We start from the raw sequence: 23,281 nt of genomic DNA on the forward strand, positions 1-23,281 counted from the left end.
CGAATTAGCTGGTGAGGAAGAGAATTTCAGTGAAATGAACAAGTGAGAGGTCTTAAACCATGCGGGTGGTATATTCTGGGCAGGGGACAATGGAAGGAAGGAGGGGGACAGGGGAAGAATTGGTTGGTGAGGAAGGGAATTTCAGTGGAAGGAACAAGTGTCGGGACCTAACCCAACATAGCGCAGGCAGTATTTTGCGAGCAAGGAACAATTACACTTATCATGAAGGTGTAATTGCGAAGACACGAACCAAACGTTACCCCAAACAGCGACAAACAACCGTCAAATTTACAGCCACGTTCCTATTTCATTTCTAGGTACGAACACATTGACGCACAGTGGTCCATAAGCGCCATTTCTTGGCCATAAATGAGAGTAACGATATACCATATAATCGAACTGAGGAGCTAATATACATAGTTTACGTCAATTGCAATTGGTTTTTACAAGAATATTACCTCATATTAAGGAACTGCAGCAGAATAATTTTCCATTATAGAAAAAACGGCTGTAACTTTTTTGTGTTACTATATTCGGTCATGTAATTTTGACTACAATAGTGTCTTACTCTACCATTTCACCGAAAGTGTGAACTTCAGCAATTTCTAATATAAAGATTATGATATTATGTACTTTTATTACAATCCTTATGCAAAGCAGATCGAGCCATATTGTATGATGTACTAGCTACAGCCTTGTAGGATAATTATCTAGGAATAACATATGCAAAAATTAGTTGTTCATGTGTACGTATTAGGAAATCATACAAATTTCCCTCAAACTTCTCTGGAAGCGGCCAGTGCCACAGTTTAAATTTACCGCGGACTTCCCGTTTTCTTCCGAGACCATTCGTAATTTCAACCGCTCTGAGCCAGTGATGAGTTTCTGCATCTACACATTTCACTACGACAGGGTAGATGCCTTCATATGTATAATTTTTTAACAGCGACATGAATGATTGTGGAAAAATATCTGATGACAATAAGTGCGATATATTTGGACAGATTTCAAAATTGCGCAGGAAGACATAATGAGAGAGATAATTAGTAAGTCCTAAAACAGAGGGGCATTAATGTACTCAAAGAAAATATATTATGTACGGTAAACATTAGACTGAGTCACACATATGTAAGACCTAAGAGTACGGATCAACATATTCTTGATTCACTGGCTACTTGCATCATCTGATCCACTGGTAGCATGCCACAGAAAAGCACGATACCTCAGACCGGAGAGATTACTCTTCCCTGGGTGATTGCACATCTACAGTAAGACAACCAAATATATATATATGATGATGATGATTAAATATATCTGAGAGAAAGAAGGTAATTAGTATACAAGTATATGAATAAGGATTTGGAATACTTCTCGTCTTTGTAAGTAAAATATTTAACAAATTAATCTTTTATATGAAACCTTATTATGACAACAGAGTAGGCAATTTGTTAAAATATCACAATGGAATTTACTAAAACGTTAAGAAAAAATACAATAGAGTGAAACATGTTTCCAGATTCGTAGGCTTCCGGCCATGAAACTGCTGCTTTAGACCAGTGTGCGACGTGAAGGAGACCCTACCCAATGGTTCGTGTTCGGCCAGGGAATCGAACCCAGATTCTCTCGCTTACAAGACAGGCTAGCTACCTATTACACCGCCGCCACCCACAAAACGGAATGGAAAGTATGAATGAAGAGAGGACAGGAAAATGGGTGTTTGGGGTGACATGAGAGAGAGAGAGAGAGAGAGAGAGAGAGTTACTGAAGACCAAAACGTTATTAGAAGTGACAGATGCAGGTGTGAAATAGGAAAGGGTGAAATGACGCCGGATTAATTTGCTAAAAGACCCATTAGCTCGTATAGACTGCATTAATTAATTACTGGTGGGCATCACACACACACACACACACACACACACACACACACACACACACACACACACAGATGCGCAGGCTAACATGAAAACAATTATTCCGAGATCCTTTCAATCACATAGCAAAATTTTCATTACACCCGCATTCTCCAAGCGAGAGAGCGTGATGTGTTTTGCTCGACGTGTGCATGTAGGGGAGGGGGTGTTTTATGTGGAATTGGCTGTTACTTTTCTTTCCATTTCGATCCTGTATTGCTATCCAGGGAGGCAGACTGCCCATCTACACTTAAATGTACTGGATGACAAAGGAGGTCATGTGGAAGTGGCTATTACCGTTCTTGCTTTTCTCTCTCTCTCTCTCTCTCTCTCTCTCAACCATCTGAGTTCATTCAGTATGCAAAGCCTGATCCAATAATGCCATCAAGGGAAGCAAGCCGGTCGGTATCAAAAGTTCTGTCGTCTCTCCCGGTCTTCTCTACATAGGCTTTGAAAATAAGTACAGTATGTTAAATCCACAGTAGCTCAACTTAAACATTGTATACGGCCACAGATTAATGTCATCAGTGTCGGTTGCTATGGATTCACTGCACTGATTATCATACACCAAGGAAAAAAGAAACATTAGACCGACAAGACTTTTGATGCAGACTGTACAGTACCAGACTACGGTAGCCTAGCCCCGGGCCCCTACACCATGAAGGGGGTAATAATTAAGGACCTGGCAGTTACCGTCTCATTAACCAGCTTCCAGGATCATGCAATATGTAAATTCATGGGACCCTGCCGCGGAACTCCCTGCATAGATACGGGCGTGCCAGTCGGAGTTCTGGGCCAGTCACTCCAGCCAGGCGAAGGACATGAGCATAAATTTTCGCAGACCTAATGACGTCGAAGATCAGTAGGGTTGTATTTATAAAGTGTCATGAGCTTAAAGGTATGTATTTATAAAGTCTCCTAAGGTTAAGTTATGCATCAAACTGACGAGATGAAGTTGAGGGTCAGTGGGACCGTATTTATACAGCTTTTCGAGCGTAAGGGGTTGTATCATCTATCTAACTATTTTCTATACATTAATATATTTATATACATTATATTAAGTATTGCGTAATACATAAATATTATACGTAATATATTTTGCATGTAATATGTATATTATATAAATGAGTACATAACCATGCATTAAAAGGTATGTAAGACAGCTTGTAAATAGGCCATGTTTGTCTTCACTCATAGGTACCAAACACGTCTCAATCAAGTATTGAAGCCAAAACAGCCTGTGATAAAAAGTTAGCTGTTATGGAGATTTGTTTATCCTGTAAACTAGTTAAAACTCTTATAATAAACAGTTCAACAGGTACGCAGCATAATACCTGTTGGTAATTTAATGTTCACACACACGGCTACTAAGCAGTTCACAACTAGTATGAATAAAAGTGAAAAAATGTGATCAATTACAGGGATTATTTCTTTAATACTTCATTACTATGCAGGCTTCATCATATAAATTGCTTAGGATCCTCAATAAATATGGTTCCATGAGAGTCTGGCCATGAGAGACATTATGATCCTTTATAAATACGACGTCAGGGGAGTTGAGACATAAGGGGAGTTGGCCAGGGGATGAGTCAGGTCGTGCAATCTCAAGGCAACGAGAGGCAAAGTTGGATAGGGAGAGGAGTTGTTCCAAGATTTCTGATAAACTTTTTACACATCAGGTCCGCACTATGATTAGCCTATATTGCTACCTATTAAACCCTTTCTATAACACGCTTTCATATAGTCTTTTTTTACAGAAGAAAATATTACAAAAAATATATATACTGTACTATCTCCCTGTGCAGCATGTGATGTTGTGTGTGGGATGAAGAGAAGACGGAGGGGTGTGCAAGGAACAGCGTGGTGGAATGAAGAGGTGAGACAGGCTGTAGCACAAAAGAAGAAGGCATACAATGAATGGATGAGAAATAGGGGCGTGGAAGAAGTTGAGAGGCGGAAGAGAGAGTTATATGTAGAAAGAATGAGAGGTGAAAAGATTAGTAAGAGAGAGTAAGAAGAGAGTGGATGAGGAATTTGGAAGGAATTTGAGTGTAAAGTGGAAGGACTGTAAGAAAATGTTCTGGAGAGAGGTGAAAAGAGTAAGACAGGGTGGAAGTGAAGTTAGCAGGGGAGTGAAAGATAAAAATGGTAGATTACTAGTGGAGAAGGGAGAAAAAGTGAGCAGATGGAAAGAACACTTTAAGGAATTGTTGAACATAGAGGATGGAAGTAATGCGAGTATAAGTGGCTGGGGAATGGCTGGGAGAAGGAGGGAGGTGAGAAGACAGGAAGAAATCAGTAGGATAGAAGTTGTGGAAGCAATGAAGAAAGTTAAATTGGGGAAAGCCCCAGGAATTGATGGAGTGTGTGGTGAAATGCTGAAGTATGGGGGAGAGATAGTAGTAGAATGGATGTGGAAAATGTGCAGATTGGCCTGGGAGGAAGGTTGAGTCCCGGAGGATTGGAAGTCAGGTATAATTATTCCCTTGTACAAAGAATAAGGGGAAAAAGAAGTGTGTGGTAATCACAGGGGCATCTGTCTTCTTAGTATAATAGGAAAAGTGTATGGTAAGATACTTATTGGCAGAGTTAGAGAAAGAACAGAGAAATTAGTTGGAGAAGAACAGGGAGGCTTTAGGAAGGGAAGAGTTTATGTAGATCAGATATTCATTCTTAGATCTTTAGTGGAAAAGTTTCTAGAGAAGGGAAAGAAGCTGTATGCAGCTTTCATGGATTTGGAGAAAGCATATGACAGGGTGGATAGACAAGGATTGTGGAAAGTATTAAGAATATATGGAGTAGATGGGAAGTTGTTGAATGCTGTGAAGAGTATGTATGATGGTGCTAAGGGTGCAGTGTGTGTGGATGGTGAACTGAGTGAATTTTTCTCTTTGAAGGTTGGGTTGAAACAGAGATGTGTCATGTCTCCATGGTTGTTCAATCTGTACATGGATGGGGTAATAAAAGAGATACAAGGTAGGGTAGTGGATGTTGGAGTGGCCCTGGTGAGAGAGGGTAGTGTTTGGAAACTCCTTGTACTGTTGTTTGCAGATGACACTGTGTTGTTGAGTGAAGACGAAGGAGAGCTGCAAGGCTTGGTAGATGAGTCTGGGAGAGTGTGTAAAAAACGGAATCTAAAGGTGGATGTAGGGAAGAGTAAAGTGATGGTCTTTGAGACAGGTGAAGTCAGTGAATGTACAGCGAGGTTGGATGGTGAGGAATTAGAAAATGTGAGTACGTTTAAGTACTTGGGTAGTGTGATGAGTAAGGATGGAGGTTTGAAGGGTGAAGTGCTTGAAAGGGTATAGCAGGGAAGAAAGATTGCTGGTTCCTTGAAAGCAGTGATAAGAAGCAGGGAAGTGAGCATGAAAGTGAAAAAGTTACTACATGACAGTACAGTATTGTGATACCAACTCTAACGTATGGAAGTGAAGCTTGGACGTTGCTGGAAGGACACAAGTCAAGAGTGAGAGCAATGAAAATGAGTTATTTAAGAGGAGCCTGTGGAGTCACATGGAGAGACAGGCTGACAAATGAGGATATAAAGGAGCGTTGTGGTGTGGATGTGGATGTGATAGGAAGCGTTAGGAGGAATACACTGAGGTGGTTTGGCCATGTGGAGAGGATGGAGGGTGAAAGACTGACGAAGAGAGTGTATGTGAGTGAGGTGGAGGGGGGAAGAGGGAGGGGGAGGCCGAGGATGAGATGGAGGGATGGGGTGGAGAGCTGCATGAGAGAGGGGAGTGTGAGTTGGGAGCGGGGCAGTGAAATGGCGGGAGACAGGGCGACGTGGAGGCGATTTGTTTGTGGCCACCCCGAACGGAAAGTTGAAGGAAGAGGTCACGCAAGTCACGCTGACTCCTCAATATCCTCTTATATAATACTAAGGCTAACTATGTCAATATTACTGACACAAAGAACAAAGAGGAAGCTATTATCCCTAAGTTCAAGAAGGTTTATTAATACTGTCCCTAGACTCAAGTTTTTTTTATGAATACACTCTCTAGCTCAAGAAAGTTTATGAATGAGGTTCCTAGGCTCAAGAAAGTATATCAATACGGTCCCTAGGCTCAAGAAAGTTTAAGAATACGGCGATAATCTGAAGGGGTCGGGCAGGCAGCAACTCCAGCCAGTCTCGTCAGCGAAGGAAACTGCTCCCTTTGGCTATCGCTTTCAGAAAAGATGAAGCTGAGTTTGGACTCGTTTGGGGGAAGTCGGCGCATCCAACCGTAGTAAAGAGGCTTCCTCGCCATGCTGGTAGTTCTCATACTTTCGTACGACCCGGATCCTGCCTCTGGATCCCTCCTACCCCGTGTATTCGTGGAAAATGATGGTGTGGTGGTGGTGGTGGTGGCAGAAAAAAGCCTTGGTATGCTGCTCGTGCTACTGATCATAAAGATCATGATGATGATGCTGATGATGATGATGATATGTAGTGTTGCAGATATTTCCCCATGATCCCCAAAGTTATAGCATACACTTTGCAAAATCATTTTTGTGTGTGCCGCCGCCGCCGCCGCCGCCGCCGACGACGACGACGACGACGACGATGATGATGATGATAATGATAATGATGATGATGCAGATCCTTGCTCTCGCCTGGAGCAGAGGACCAGTAAGGAGAAGCAGAAGCAGGAGGAGGAAGGCTGGTGGCAACTTTCATTCCTGCTGCTCTTCGTTTTAAAAGCAATAGCCGTCACGCTCTTACTGACGCTGCGTCCAAGTGTTCCTGCAACTTGGTTAAACTTCGCGTCAGAGTTATGTGATAGCACAAGTGACTCAGCCGACCATCTGTGACTGGCATTAATAGATTCTCCTCTGCCTGGGTACACACGGCCAAGATTTCTTAGCTCGAAATAAATCGACCGGCGTTAAAGGGAACAAATATACAGTTCTTCAGTCTCGCAAAAATGTTGATGTTTAATTAATCTTTACTTTTTTTTGCAGTAGTGGGTACATGAGCAAAAAAATAAATAAAAAAAAATTACAGTAGCCGGAATAAAATGTTCTTATCACACTTCACAGCTGAAGGAATAACTCACCGGAGGCGATAGACAAATTTTACTCAGCAGAGGACAACGTTATCCGAGTTTACTCATCTCAGGGAAACCTACTGTACTACTATTACTACTACTACTACCACTACTTACAATTTTAACAATAATATTAACAATAATAATAATAATAATAATAATAATATTCAACCACAAGACAGTCTTGTTCAGTTTACGAGGGCAGTACTCAACGTCATGACAAATGCTGTAACCTTCATAATTCCTTTCAGTGTTTCAAACCCAATTCCTACCTCATTCAACCAACCAAACCTTTCACAATAACATCCAATTCACAATACACACCTTCACCTTCCCTAAATATCACGGGGATAACTTTCTCGTTAACTTCCTTTGTAAAATAGACTTCCCGGAGACTAGGTGTGCTAAACCGACTCCGTAATTTCTTCATCCCTGCGCACCTGCTGACTTTGTGTAGTGGAAATTATTCACCCTCGTAAGGGATACTGCTCTTCCATGCGGGAGAGATCCACCAACATGCAGCTCTTCTCAGCAGGGTGGAAGCTAAGGATTTACATTCTCTCTCTCTCTCTCTCTCTCTCTCTCTCTCTCTCTCTCTCTCCGCCATTTACTGCTATCTCAATAATCACTGCCCATCTAAACTGCATACCTTGATCCATACCTGATTAAAAGAAGTACTCTCATAATCAGTTCTCGTAGTCCTTCACATATGCAAAAGGTTCACTCTATGGCCGTCTTCCTTTGTCGGATTTTCCCTCTGCCTATGATCTCCAGTCTTTTTAAAGCAATATATTCTGGCATTTTTAAAAAGAAATAAACAGAACTTGACTTTTACACAGCGTTGTTCAGTCTTCCCACGAAAGCATTTTTTTTTTTTTTTTAAGTCTCCAGGCTTTGCTTTGTTTTCTTTTGTATTGTTTTCATATAACAAACAACTATTTTCCTCGTCACTCTGTAGCCACCAAAAGGCAGCACTACATGCAGTGAGTAGATGATGGGCGCTCCAACCTATTTACAATCTCCATCTACCCCTTCAGTCCCAAAACGTACTTTTTAATTCAATCTTGCTAACTAAAGGCGATTTTATTCTGCTGAGTTAGACAGAGCCTTCATTATCATCTTCACTTATAGAGTTTGTCAAAAAAAAACAAAAAAAAAACAATACTATATGTTTGTCGTAAAAAAAAAATCAATAATGGATGTTTGTCGTAAAAAAATCAATAATAGATGTTTGTCGTAAAAAACAAAAAATCAATAATCGATTTGTTGTAAGGGAAATAAATCAGTAACAGACGTTTCTCGTAAAAAAAAAAAATGTTTGTCGTAAAAAAAATAATAGATGTTTGTTATACGGTAGAAAGAAATATATAATAGGTATCTGTCGTAAAGTGAAAAAAGAAGTCTGAAAGTAACAATTTAATTAAAACCATACTCTTACTCAAACTTGGTCTAAAATTGCCATCTGTCTATTTACAGCACCAAGGTGTAGCAACAGCAATAGGTTTACACTAGAATATGGTGCTAGTCACGAACAGGTGTTTCGGAAAGGATGTAGAGGCGTGGTACTGTCTTTTTTTTATCACTGCGCTGCATGATATAAGCTGGAAGAGAGAGAGAGAGAGAGAGAGAGAGAGAGAGAGAGAGAGAGAGAGAGAGAGAGAGAGAGAGAGAGATTAAACAAAAACCTTAAAAACAAAATATCAGCATCACCATCATCGTCCTCGATACTGTCCAATAGAGAGAGAGAGAGAGAGAGAGAGAGAGAGAGAGAGAGAGAGAGAGAGAGAGAGAGAGAGAGATTAAACAAAAACCTTTAAAACAAAACAATACCTGCATCACCATCATCGTCCTCAACATGGTCCAATCCTGTATTGCCCCACTACAGTAGTAACGTCGAGGCCAGACGACACGACTTTCCCTCCAGTTATTAAAGACGAGTGACCGGTCGCCCTCCCAAGACTGACATTATGCAAACAGTACACACTAATCATCCCTCGAATCTAATCTCACATAAGCCACATCGGGCTGGAGCGCCGCAACCCACTAGACAACCAACTATCCAAAACAATAATGAAAGACAAAGAAATAACATGCAATAATTACCAAGACAGAGAAAGAAAGACTTACAGGGGAGACGAAAGGAATGAATGATAAAAGAGGGAAGTGGAAGACAATGAGTGATAAAAGGCGATAATGTCACGCTGAGGGAGCAAAAGATGAGAAAAAAATGGAGATAATGACATGAAGATGAACTAAACAAAGACAAACATAGAGGAGAAAGAGGGAAGGAAGTAGTACAGGAAGATGAGAGAGGATTTATAGAATGATATGACAATGAAAAGGAAAATAAAGGAAAACAAATAGGATGAATAAAAATTATATTTAGTTAAACGAATGTGAAAATATATTTACAAAGATAACCTGTTTATACTGTACACACACACACACACACACACACACACACACACACACACACACACACACACACACACACACATACAGTATACGTATTTATGTATGGATGTACGCATATATGCATGTACAGTATGCATGTTGAATGCATGTATATATGTATGTATGTATGTATATATGCATGAATGTATGTAGGCTATCCATGTATGGAGGGTGGGAGGGAGAGAGTAAGAAGAAATACAAAGAAAAGCATACATCAACAGACCTGTTGGTCCTTTCGTGACTATCTGGCATGGGTAAGGTTATAACTAAGAAAACTCTTCTATCAGCTAAAGACAGGAGGAGAAGCAGAGAGAGAGAGAGAGAGAGAGAGAGAGAGAGAGATTATCCTTGCAATTCAATCTCCTAAGCTGAATAAAATCGAGAGAAAGCCAGATCATGGGTTAAAAAAATAAATCACACGATTGAAGGGGCTAAGAAATGAGCTAGGGAAAATTAAATAAAAAGAAGAAACAGAAGAAAACGAGAGAGGAAGCTGAAAAAAATAAAATAATAATGATACAAAAAAAATTAAGAACGATATATGTTTGACAAGAGAAAGGATTATAAATTTTGCAGGCGTCCAATCAGGGAATATGTAAAGTGAATAACAGAATAAAGAACTGGGAATGATAGATAAACAGATAGACAGATACAGATAGATATAACAGATAGATGGATGGATGGATATTCAGACACAAGGGCAGATATAAAGATAGATAGAAGATGGACTCACAGACGGAGATATTCAGACAGCGAGGCAGACAGATAGATAGATAGACAGACAGAAGGACAGACAAACATATAGACATATAGACAGACAGACGGAGATTCCCAGACGGGCAGACAGATATAAACAGATAGATAAACAGATCGCAGACTGACAGATTGGGAGCTATTCAGACAGGTAGGTAGACAGATAGATAGATAGATAGATAGATACACTGACAGACAGACAGATAGATGGATATGCAGACAATGACAGATAGAAAGACACACTGACATCGACAGGGAGATATTCAGACAGACAGGTAGATATAAAAATAAATTAATAGGAATAATCAATTGATAGGCATCCACACCACGATAATTAATGAATCTACTGAAGTAAAATACGGTACTTCCTTTATTCACTTCACTACAATTTATCCAAATCTATACTACGGGTTCAAAGCAGTCACATTCCGCGGTTTTCCATGCAAGGAAGAAGGAACCAAAGGCCTATAATCGCCTCATTTTTTCCAAACTAATTTTCGGTGCTACATAACTTTTAGGATTGCTACACTGTCCCTAACTTTTTTTTTCCCTAGCTAATAAAGAGTGTAAGGTTTGTTTTACAATACTTTTTTTCTTAAGGTAGTCCCACGGCCAGGAAAAAAATATTAATAGCAGTAGTGGTAGGGAAGCATCATTTTATTACCTCAGCCAATGAGGTTATGTTTGTGCCGGCGCTGGTTTGTCTGTCTGTTTGTCAGTTAGTAGGATTACTCAAAAAGTTATGAACGGATTTTGCTGAAATTTTTTGGAGGGGTAGGGTGTGGCCCAAGGATCATCATCTGGATCCAGGAATTTTTTCTTTGTCCACACGATATCTTCAAAAGCTGTCAACGAATTTCAATGAAATTTTGTGGGGGGGGGGGGCCTTTGGCCAAGAAAAAGTTGATTAAATATGGGGGGCGGATCCGAATCCTGCAATGGCATTGGCGAAAGTATGCGCTCTCGGAGTGCTTTATAGTTTCCCGCATGTTTCATTGATTTAAAAATTAATGTAATGGTGTTTTCCACTGCAATGTGTTGATGTTGACCGAAGACTGTACGTACGGTACGGAGTTTCATTTAAATCGGTTCACTATACTCTTTTCATTCTAACTTGGCTTAAAACTGCCATCTCTCCATCTTGAATGCTGAGTTGTAACAATAAATTAACACAAAAACATGATCTTAGTCACGATGTAGTCCTGTGAAAAGGATGCAGAGCCGTAGTACTGTCTTTTGTCTGCCACTGAGCCAAGGTAAAGAGAATGAAAGGTAGTTTCATGGGGGGTTGAGGGGGAGCTAAAATGCGTCTCGGTCTGCGCATGACGTCATAGTTAATACAGACTGCAGCTCATCCTGCTCAACACACGCCAGTCACACACACACCTGTCTGTGGATAGGTACTCCGTTTTCTTTTTTTAGGGGTGGCTATGGCAATACAGATAATTTTGTGAACATGCCAACAATTTGTATAGTTCGTGGATGCAAATCCATTCATGTGAAAGGTGACGAGAGAATACATTTTCATGCACTGCCGAAAGATGAAGAACTTAGAAAAAAATGGATTGAATTATGTGACAAAGAAAAATCGGTCATCTGGTTTTGTACGCAGCCGTCATTTTGAGAGTACTGCATTTGAACGCAACCTTAAGTATGAATTGCTTGGTTTACCAGTGCCTCCAGGACAAAGGAAATTCAAGAAAGGAGCAGTGCCTACTCTTCAACTACCGAGTTTAACAGGTAAGTTCCTTTACTGTGTAACAAGTAAACTATGGTGGTCGAGTGTTGCCATTTAACATGTGTGTTTTGTATAGCAAGAGCTTTATTATATGATATTAGTGAACTGAGTGAAAGGAAGGCAATGATTGATTATGTGTGTGTGGATGAAAGGATGCGAAGATGCATATTGGATGCAAGAGTTTATAGAGGTTGGGGGAGTGGACTTTCTGACCACTACTTGGTGGTGGCCAGAATTAAAGTTCAAGTAAGATGGAGGAATAGAAGAAGAGAAAGACGAGAGGAAGGAGTAGTTGCAAGGAGAGTGGAAAGGTTACAAGAGGATGAGAAAAAGGCAGAGTATAAGAGAGAAGTGGAGGAACGATTGGGCAAATATGAAATGGAGCAGATGGGGGACGTGGAAGGTGTGTGTAGAATATTTACAGAAGAAATATGTGCAGCATGTGATGTGGTGTGTGGAAGGAAGAGAAGACGGAGGGGGGTGCAAGGAACAGCGTGGTGGACTGAAGAGGTGAAACGGGCTGTGGCACAAAAGAAGAAAGCATACAATGAATGGATGAGAAATAGGGGCGTGGAAGAAGTTGAGAGGCGGAAGAGAGAGTTATATGTAGAAAGAAAGAGAGAGGTGAAAAGATTAGTAAGAGAGAGTAAGAAGAGAGTGGATGAGGAATTTGGAAGGAATTTGAGTGTAAAGTGGAGGGACTGTAAGAAAATGTTCTGGAAAGAGGTGAAAAGAGTAAGACAGGGTGGAAGTGAAGTTAGCAGGGGAGTGAAAGATAAAAATGGTAGATTACTAGTGGAAAAGGGAGAAAAAGTGAGCAGATGGAGAGAACACTTTAAGGAATTGTTGAACGTGGAGGATGGAAGTAATGGGAGTATAAGTGGCTGGGGAATGACTGGGAGAAGGAGGGAGGTGAGAAGACAGGAAGAAATCAGTAGGATAGAAGTTGTGGAAGCAATGAAGAAAGTTAAATCAGGGAAAGCCCCAGGAATTGATGGAGTGTGTGGTGAAATGCTGAAGCATGGGGGAGAGATAGTAGTAGAATGGATGTGGAAGATGTGCAGATTGGCCTGGGAGGAAGGTAGAGTCCCGGAGGATTGGAAGTCAGGTATAATTATTCCCTTGTACAAAGGAAAAGGGGAAAAAGAAGTGTGTGGTAATCATAGGGGCATTTGTCTTCTTAGTATAATAGGAAAAGTGTATGGTAGGATACTTATTGACAGAGTTAGAGAAAGAACAGAGAAATTAGTTGGAGAAGAACAGGGAGGCTTTAGGAAGGGAAGAGGTTGTGTAGATCAGATATTCATTCTCAGATCTTTAGTAGAAAAGTTTCTAGAGAAGGGAAAGAAGTTGTATGCGGATTTCATGGATTTGGAAAAAGCATATGACAGGGTGGATAGACTAGGATTGTGGAAAGTGTTAAGAATATATGGAGTAGATGGGAAGTTGTTGAATGCTGTGAAGAGTATGTACGATGGTGTGAAGGCTGCAGTGCGTGTGGATGGTGAACTAAGTGAATTTTTCTCTTTGAAAGTTGGGTTGAAACAGGGATGTGTCATGTCTCCATGGCTGTTCAGTCTGTACATGGATGGAGTAATAAAAGAGGTACAAGGTAGGGTAGTGGATGTTGGAGTGGCCCTGGTGAGAGAGGATAGTGTTTGGAAACTCCCTGTACTGTTGTTTGCAGATGATACTGTGTTGTTGAGTGAAGACTAAGGGGAGCTGCAAGGCTTGGTGGATGAGTTTGAGAGAGTGTGTAAGAAACGGAATCTAAAGGTGAATGTAGGGAAGAGTAAAGTGATGGTCTTTGAGAGAGGTGAAGTCAGTGAATGTACAGCGAGGTTGGATGGTGAGGAATTGGAAAATGTGAGTACGTTTAAGTACTTGGGTAGTGTGATGAGTAAGGATGGAGGTTTGGAGGGTGAAGTGCTTGAAAGGGTACAGCAGGGAAGAAAGGTTGCTGGTTCTTTGAAAACAGTGATAAGAAACAGGGAAGTGAGCATGGAAGTGAAAAAGTTACTACATGACAGTAATGTGATACCAACTCTAACGTACGGAAGTGAAGCTTGGACGTTGATGGAAGGACACAAGTCAAGAGTGAGAGCAGTGGAAATGAGTTATTTAAGAGGAGCCTGTGGAGTCACATGGAGAGACAGGCTGACGAATGAGGATATAAAGGAGCGTTGTGGTGTTGATGTGGATGTGATAGGAAGCGTTATGAGGAACATACTGAGGTGGTTTGGCCATGTGGAGAGGATGGAGGGTGAAAGACTGACGAAGAGAGTGTATGTGAGTGAGGTGGAGGGGGAAACAGGGAGGGGGAGGCCGAGGATGAGATGGAGAGATGGGGTGGAGAGGTATATGAGAGAGGGGGGTGTGAGTTGGGAGCAGGGGAGTGAAATGGCGGGGGACAGGGCGACTTGGAGGCGATTTGTTTGTGGCCACCCCAAACGGGATTGAGGCGTCTGGCAATAGATAGATAGATAGATAGTTTTTAATATCAACACAACTTTTTTTCATTTGTTTTTAATTTTTTAATATTGTCTTACAACTTGTATATGATACTTTTATGCACCATGCACTCGCACTTGTGTCATATAACAAATGTTATTATTATTACAGTATCTTAGAACACATATACCAAAAGGTATCCAGTCCTCTTTGTGGTTTATGAATTAATATGCATAAAGATTTCTTGTGTACCAATATTGTATAAATGCAACAAGAGAAATTATTAACATTCTTATCAATAATTAGGATGAAGAGAGACCCTAGAGTATAAACACTACTGAAATATAAATTACCTGTGTAGTTAGGTGTTGCTGAAGTCGATTTCGATATTTAAATAAAGCAAAAGTAAAATATTGAATTGATCCTTAATTGTGACATGCTTATCCAGTTTCTCTCTCTCTCTGTCTCTCTCTCTCTCTCTCATATATATATATATATATATATATATATATATATATATATATATATATATATATATATATATATATATATATCATGGGACATTGTAAATGTGTATTTTTTAGATCAAGTGAAGGCTATCTGTAGCACAACTGTTAAATAAGGAAAATTCAGGATTGAAATATCATGTGCTTTGTGCACCCACTCAGATATATAAATAATGTTCCACGAATTCTGTAGCTTCCTCTCAGCCAGCAAATGACGAGCGGCCAGGGGCAACACAGACACTCCCTCCTGAGGATGAGCCACATTATCAAGGTGCGTTGACTCCCCTCATCGCTGGACCTACAGGTGTCAAAGGTAAATAATAACCCTTCACATATATATCAAGTTAACGATTCGTCCTCCATTTAATCTTTCCATAAACCCAAACCATGTCAAAACAGTTTCCTTTACTCAATAATCCAGTGAATTTCGAACACCACATGATAACAATTACACATGTAAGGTTTTGTCTTAATAAACTGTTAATTAACTATTGTATCTTGAATTTTGCTGCTTCCTTTCAGCCAGCAAGTGACGAGCGGCCAGGGGCAACACAGACACCCTCCTAGGGATGAGCCACATTATCAAGGTGCAGGCGCACCCTCTGTACCCCACGAAAACAAGTTGCTTAAGTTCATTCAGCGCATGTCTTCCTATAATAACAATCTTCATAAAAAACTTAGGGCAGTCACTAAAGATAGAGACTATTTACGTGCCTTAAACATTAAATATCAAGAACCGTTAGATTCCTTAAGGAATGAATTAGAGAATGTTAAAAGCCAATGCCAACAAGATGTTTCCAAAACTTTGAGTAGAACTTTTACATCAAATCAGACTCGGTATTTTTTATCATCTAACCACGTAGGAAAGTGGCAGGAAGAGGACATTAGTAAATCTCTGACTCTACCTTAAGTCCTAAAGCCTATCGTTTTTTAAGGGAACAGTGGAAATTTCCTCTGCCTTCTTCTGCCACAATCAGCCGGTGGGTGTCCAGATTTGCTGTGGAGCCAGGAATTTTGTTTTCTGTAATTAACTTTTTGCATCATCAAGCTTCTACTATGTCTGAGTATGAGCGACGTGTGTTCTTTCTTTTGATGAGACTGCAGTTGCTCAGGATTGGTCATATGACATTGGAAATGGCACTTTATTTGCCCCAAAACTTAGTGTCCAATGTGCCATGATTAGAGGACTGATAAAGCCATGGAAACAGCTTGTGTTTTATGAATTTGACTGTGACATGACAAGGGACATTTTATTTAACATAATTCTTGAAGTAGAGGCAGCTGGATTTGTTGTTGTGGCTTTTGTTAGTGATCTAGGACCCACAAATGTAAGGTTGTGGAAAACACTGGATATTGATTTGACTAACACATCTTTCCCAAACCCATATGCCTCTAATCGGCCAATTTTTGTGTTCGCTGATGTACCCCACCTATTAAAGCTCATCAGGAATAAGCTTTTAGATCATGGGTTCACTTTGCATGGAAATTCAAAGCCAACTGTGACAAACAGTAGTGTTAGAGAAATAATCATCAGAAGTGAATATGATTTAAAGACAAGTCACCGTGTCACACAAACACATAGATGTAGAAGGAGTAAAAAGGATGAACGTTAGACTAGCTGCACAGTTACTTACAGAACCAACTGCAAAATCAATTAGATACTTTGGAAAGCAAGGACTTCTAAAGAGCAAGGACTGGGAGGATACAAGTAACCTCATAGCATTAGTAGATGCATGGTTAATGTTTTAAACTCTAAAAGCCCTAATGCAGATAAAGAGTCCAGGTCAGGTTTTGGTATTCACTTGGAAACACAGACAGATGTTTTAAACAGCATGTTGCAAACTATCAGGGACATGAAAGTTGGGTGTAGAGTCTGTATCCATTTCAAAAAGGAATAATTGTATCCTCCCAGTCCTTGCTTAGATTGTATGAATTCCTACAAAATAACTTTGGAGTTGGCTATATTTTAACGTACAGGTTAAACCAAGACTGCCTAGAACACATGTTTGGTTATCTGAGGCAAATGGGAGCCTCTTATCAGCACCCATCTGCACTTCAGGTGAAGTATAGGATAAGATCATACCTTCTTGGTAGAAACTGTGAATTGGTGGGGAGCAGATATTATTAAGGAAAATGAAGATAACTCTTTGTCAGAGGGGTCATTTTCTGTGAAGGATGTTGGTGACTCAGCAAATGACATGTCTGACACAGAAACAGTTGAGTCAGAATTACTTCTTTCAGCAGTGCTTTTCTCTTCTGACCCACGGTATGATATTGGAGGCAAGAATGATAGTACAGTATCCTCCACTGTCAAAAAAGGGGAATTAGAGGAATGCATGAAAACAGAAGGCCTAAGGTATGTTGTTAGGTTTATTGCCCACAAATTTCAAAAATATTCATACCTTGGAACAAGTGTTAAACCTGATGATAGTACCTGGATAGGAGAGGTTTGTAGGAATAAAGGCAAGCTGATGACACCATCAAATGAATTGTTTGAACAGCTGAAAATAATGGAAAAAATATTTGAATGTTATCATGGGAAGAAATCACTTAGATCTGGAAGGAAATGCATGAAAAACTTAACCAGATTAATATGTAACATGTTATTTTGCCTGAAGATGTTGTACACTACTTTGTTAGATGCAGATTATATTTTAGAATAAGGATTCTGAACAGAGAGGTTCAGAAGTGTAAAAAATTGAAATCCAAACTAAGAAAGCATGTCAGGTAAGGGATACAAGTATTGTAAATAAAGAATAAGACTATGTGAATTACTTATATTTTTCCCCTTAACTGATTGCAAGGCACTAAAAATGATATTGGTATGTTTTGCTGAATGTAAGCTTGTGAGAGATGCAAGTGTACTATCTCCACCCAACAATTAAGGTATATAATTAAGGGCTACAAGTAACAGCCGCACTTGAGGTGGGAATCTTAAGTCTCCCTATACAGGGAAATCACAAAGGGAAAAAAATGAAAACATTCTTGCAAAGCCTTCAGGTGTCTCCTCAGGATTGGGCTCCGATTCTACTTCCTGGTTCTTGTGTAACTTTCAACTCTGGATATTTTCCATAATCATCTTCCTGCTCAAGCTATATTTACCTGCTATCCCTTTTGATTTATCATCATTATGTAGTTTACCTATTATAATTAAAGATCAATGAAACAAAATTTTCGTAATTCTCCTCCAGTCACATGTCCCAGATAATGATGACGTGAGGAATATACTTAGGTTGTGAGTGTGTTGAGTAGCGACCTGTGTGAACATTCATAATACAAAAGCATACCATACATACAGATGGTTTTCTGTCAAGCTCCCGTTTTCTTCCACCACCCCCACCTCTCTCTCTTATTAACTTTGACGTCACAGAATCTGCGCGGCTCGGGGGTGCTGTACTTACCTCTCAGTATACTCTTCTCTTTACCTTGCACTGAGCTACGGGAAATATGCCGAAAAGAACGAAAATCTAGGCCAAATTGGAGTAAAAAGAGTATAACGAGTATATTGGCGTTGTCCTATAGTGACTGAAGCTTCAGGGACAATAATTCCCAAGCAACGATCGAATAATTTAGTGCCCAGGTCTCCGTTAACCCTTTCACTACGACGGGGCAATACTAAGTAAATCGTTGCGAGGTAACAAAAAAAGATAATTTGTTCGACCTTAGGCACAGACTGGAAAGCCCGTTCCCTTAACCACAAACCTTCTCATGTCACCACTTCGGCACCAGTACCCACCGTCCGCAATGAATACATGCTAGTCCTATCGGCTTGGCGACTGGTGTGATTGTATTAGAAAGGGTGTTTCTATGACATCTGGTGGGTCTTGTGGGAGATAAGGAAACTGTTTTAGCGAATTCATATCAACAAACCGTTCTGTGCTCCAGATGGGAATCGAACTCGCGTCCTTTCAGACATAAAATCAATACTCTGACCACTGAACCCTTGTGGTAGCAAAATGGAAACTACATTCCCTTCAGTCAGTGTGATTCCTTCCTCAACCGCATTAAATCGTCCGAAGGTTGACAACAATAATACCAAGGCGTCATTGCACTGAAGAGGTTCAACAAACAGCATAAAGACAGCCATCAAAAGGAACAGGGGTAAATCATAATATTATATCATTAAAAATATCGACGTAATTTTTCTTCTTTTGGTTGTCTGAAGGATTTAATGGAAAATATGTGAAAAGTTTTACCTGAAAAATTCTCTGGCTTTTCTTTTTCCTCTGCCTTCCTTCTTCCTTCCCCTCTCCTCCACCTTCTCTCTTCCTCCATCCTTTCTTCCCTCCTTTATTTCTTGGTAGTCTTTTTTCCTTATTTTGCCCTTTCTTTCTCCCACCCTTCCTCTTGTCTTCATTTTTTCCCCTTCTTTCTTCCCCATCTTTCCCGCTCCTTCCTCCTGTCTTTCATTCCTTCTGTTCTCCCTCTTTCCATCTTTAGTTTCTTCCTCCCATTTTTCCTACCTTCTTTTTTTCCTTCCCTTCCCTGCCCTCCTTCCGTCTTTCTTTCGGTCCTCCCTCTCCCCATCTTTAGCTTCTTACTTCCTTCTTCAGTTCCTTCCCCTGCCCCCCCTTTCCTTCCTTCTTTCTTTCTTCTTCTGTTGTCCTTCCTTCCCTTCCTCCTCCCTGCTTTACTTTCAATCCCTCTTTCATTCCTCTCATCCATAGTAACTTTACTTTTTCTTTCACACCTCCTTGCCTTCTTTCCTTCGTCCCTACCTTCCTTCCTTCTTTCATTCATTCATTCATTTCTTCCTCCCTCCTTCCTTTCATTCCTCACTTCATTTCGTCTTCCCTCTGGCCCTGCCTTCCTTTCTTCCTTCTCTCCTTCCTTCTCTCCTTCCTTCTTTCCTTCCTTTCTTTCTCCCTCCTTCTCTCCTTTCATTCCTCACGTCCTTCCTTCTTCCCTCTTGCCCTGCCTTCTTATCCTTGCTTCCATCCTTCCTCCCTCCCTTTATCCGAAGCTCTCATCCTCCTTTCTTCCTTTCATTCTTTCCTCCCCTCCTTCCACCTTCATTGTAATCTTCTCAGAAAATTTCAAGAAAGTGACACAGAAAACCCAACATTCTCCTTTCCAGTCGAATCTAAATATAGGGATGCGGAAAAGCATATTATTAATACTATAAGCTTTTACAATAATAATAAAATAATAATAATAATATTCTATCTATCTATCTATTACCAGACGCCTCAATCCCGTTTGGGGTGGCCACAAACAAATCGCCTCCACGTCGCCCTGTCTCCCGCCACTTCACTGCCCCGCTCCCAACTCACACCCCACTCTCTCATATACCTCTCCACCCCATCCCTCCATCTCATCCTCGGCCTCCCCTTCCCTCTTCCCTCCTCCACCTTACTCACATACACTCTCTTCGTCAGTCTTTCACCCTCCATCCTCTCCACATGGCCAAACCACCTCAATGTATTCCTCCTAACGCTTCCTATCACATCCACATCCACACCACAACGCTCCTTTATATCCTCATTTGTCAGCCTCTCTCTCCATGTGACTCCACAGGCTCCTCTTAAATAACTCATTTCTACTGCTCTCACTCTTGACTTGTGTCATTCCAGCAACGTCCAAGCTTCACTTCCATACGTTAGAGTTGGTATCACAATACTGTCATGTAGTAACTTTTCACTTCCATGCTCCCTTCCCTGCTTCTTATCACTGCTTTCAAGGAACCAGCAATCTTTCTTCCCTGCTGTACCCTTTCAAGCACTTCACCCTCCAAACCTCCATCCTTACTCATCACACTACCCAAGTACTTAAACGTACTCACATTTTCCAATTCCTCACCATCCAACCTCGCTGTACATTCACTGACTTCACCTCTCTCAAAGACTATCACTTTACTCTTCCCTACATTCACCTTTAGATTCCGTTTCTTACACACTCTCCCAAACTCATCCACCAAGCCTAGCAGCTCTCCTTCGTCTTCACACAACAACACAGTATCATCTGCAAACAACAGTACAGGGAGTTTCCAAACACTGCCCTCTCTCACCAGGGCCACTCCAACATCCACTACCCTACCTTGTACCTCTTTTATTACACCATCCATATACAGATTGAACAACCATGGAGACATAACACATCCCTGTTTCAACCCAACCTTCAAAGAGAAAAATTCACTTAGTTCACCACCCACACGCACTGCAGCCTTAGCACCATCATACATACTCTTCACAGCATTCAACAACTTCCCATCTACTCCATATATTCTTAATACTTTGCACAATCCTTGTCTATCCACCCTGTCATAAGCTTTCTCCAAATCCATGAAAGCCGCATACAACTTCTTTCTCTTCTCTTGAAACTTTTCCACTAAAAATCTAAGAATGAATATCTGATCTACACAACCTCTTCCCTTCCTAAAGCCTCCCTGTTCTTCTCCAACTAATTCCTCTATTCTTTCTCTAACTCTGTCAGTGAATATCCTACCATACACCTTTCCTATTATACTAAGAAGACAGATGCCCCTATGATTACCACACACTTCTTTTTCCCCTCTTCCTTTGTACAAGGGGATAATTATACCTGACTTCCAATCCTCCGGGACTCTACCTTCCTCCCAGGCCAATCTGCACATTTTCCACATCCATTCTGCTACTATCTCTCCCCCATACTTCAGCATTTCACCACACACTCCATCAATCCCTGAGGCTTTCTCCAATTTAACTTTCTTCATTGCTTCCACAACTTCTATCCTACTGATTACTTCCTGTCTTCTCACCTCCCTCCTTCTCCCAGCCATTCCCCAGCCACTAATACTCGTATTACTTCCATCCTCTATGTTCAACAATTCCTTAAAGTGTTCTCTCCATCTGCTCACTTTTTCTCCCTTTTCCACTAGTAATCTACCATTTTTATCTTTCACTCCCCTGCTAACTTCATTTCCACCCTGTCTTACTCTTTTCACCTCTTTCCAGAATATTTTCTTACAGTACCTCCACTTTACACTCAAGTTCCTTCCAAATTCCTCATCCGCACTCTTCTTATTCTCTCTTACTAATCTTTTCACCTCTCTCTTTCTTTCTGCATACAACTCTCTCTTCCGCCTCTCAACTTCTTCCACGCCCCTATTTCTCATCCATTCATTGTATGCTTTCTTCTTTGTGCCACAGCCTGTCTCACCTCTTCATTCCAGCACGCTGTTCCTTGCACACCCCTCCGTCTTCTCTTCATCCCACACACCACATCACAAGCTGCACATATTTCTTCTGTAAATATCCTGCACACACCTTCCACGTCCCCCATCTGCTCCAATTCATATTTGCCCAATCGTTTCTCCACTTCTCTCTTATACTCTGCCTTTTTCTCATCCTCTTGTAACTTTTCCATTCTCCTTACAAATACTCCTTCTTCCCGTCCTTCCCTTCTTCTATTTCTCCATCCTAATTGGACCTTGATTCTGGCCACCACCAAGTAGTGGTTAGAAAGTCCACTCCCCCAACCTCTATAAGCTCTTGCATCCATTACACATTTTCACATCCTTTCATCCACACACACATAATCAATCACTGCCTTCCTTTCATTCAGTTCACCACCCACCCTTCTTATCACTCACCATGTATACCTGTGGATCATTTTGTGCCTGAAGAGGGTACTGGCTATCACCAACCCCTCCCAGCACAAATGTCCACTAACGCACTGTCATTCTCATCTATCTCAGCAGGTACACCCCACTCACCAACTATTCCATCCACCCTCACATTCCCTACTTTACCATTCATATCACCGATCAAAACCACTCTCTCATTCCTTCCAAACTTTTCCATGCACACTTCCACATTTGTCCAGAACTCTTCTCTCACTCTACTTGCACGATCTTGCGTTGGCGCATACACACACACAATCGCCAACATTTGTATTCCAACTTTCAATCTTACCCACACAATCCTTGATCCAACTGATCCATACTCTCTTATGCTCTTCTTCCATCTTTTACTCACAACTATGCATACTCCTTCTTTTGCCCTCTCATTCTCACCTACTCCTGCACATATACCCCATCCATACTCCCATTCTTTCACACTCTCACCTCTCCATTTCGTTTCAGTTATTCCGCATACATTAACTTTCGCACCCTCAAGCACCTGGACAATCTCTCTCTCTCTTTCACCTCATCATTCGCTCCCCTTACATTCATGTTCCAATTACCATGTCCTTTGTCCGGTCCTTGGTCGTCATCTTTTGGTCAGTCCTTGTCCGAGGCTTATTGTTTGTCTTTGTAGTTAGTTGTTTTCCGGGGAGGGGCACTAACCCTCCGCCAACCCTTTTAGTTGCCTTTTGCGACAAGAAGGGATACTGGGGGAGTATTCTTGAAAAAAAAAACTACCAATAATAATAATAATAATAATAATAGCAAAAATAATAATAATAATAATAATAACAATAAGAATAATATAATAATAATAATAATAATAATAATAA

Source organism: Coenobita brevimanus, chromosome 1, assembly GCF_032717465.1.
Source record: "Coenobita brevimanus isolate Jiangsu-jjx chromosome 1, ASM3271746v2, whole genome shotgun sequence".
In the NCBI taxonomy this organism is placed as follows: domain Eukaryota; kingdom Metazoa; phylum Arthropoda; class Malacostraca; order Decapoda; family Coenobitidae; genus Coenobita; species Coenobita brevimanus.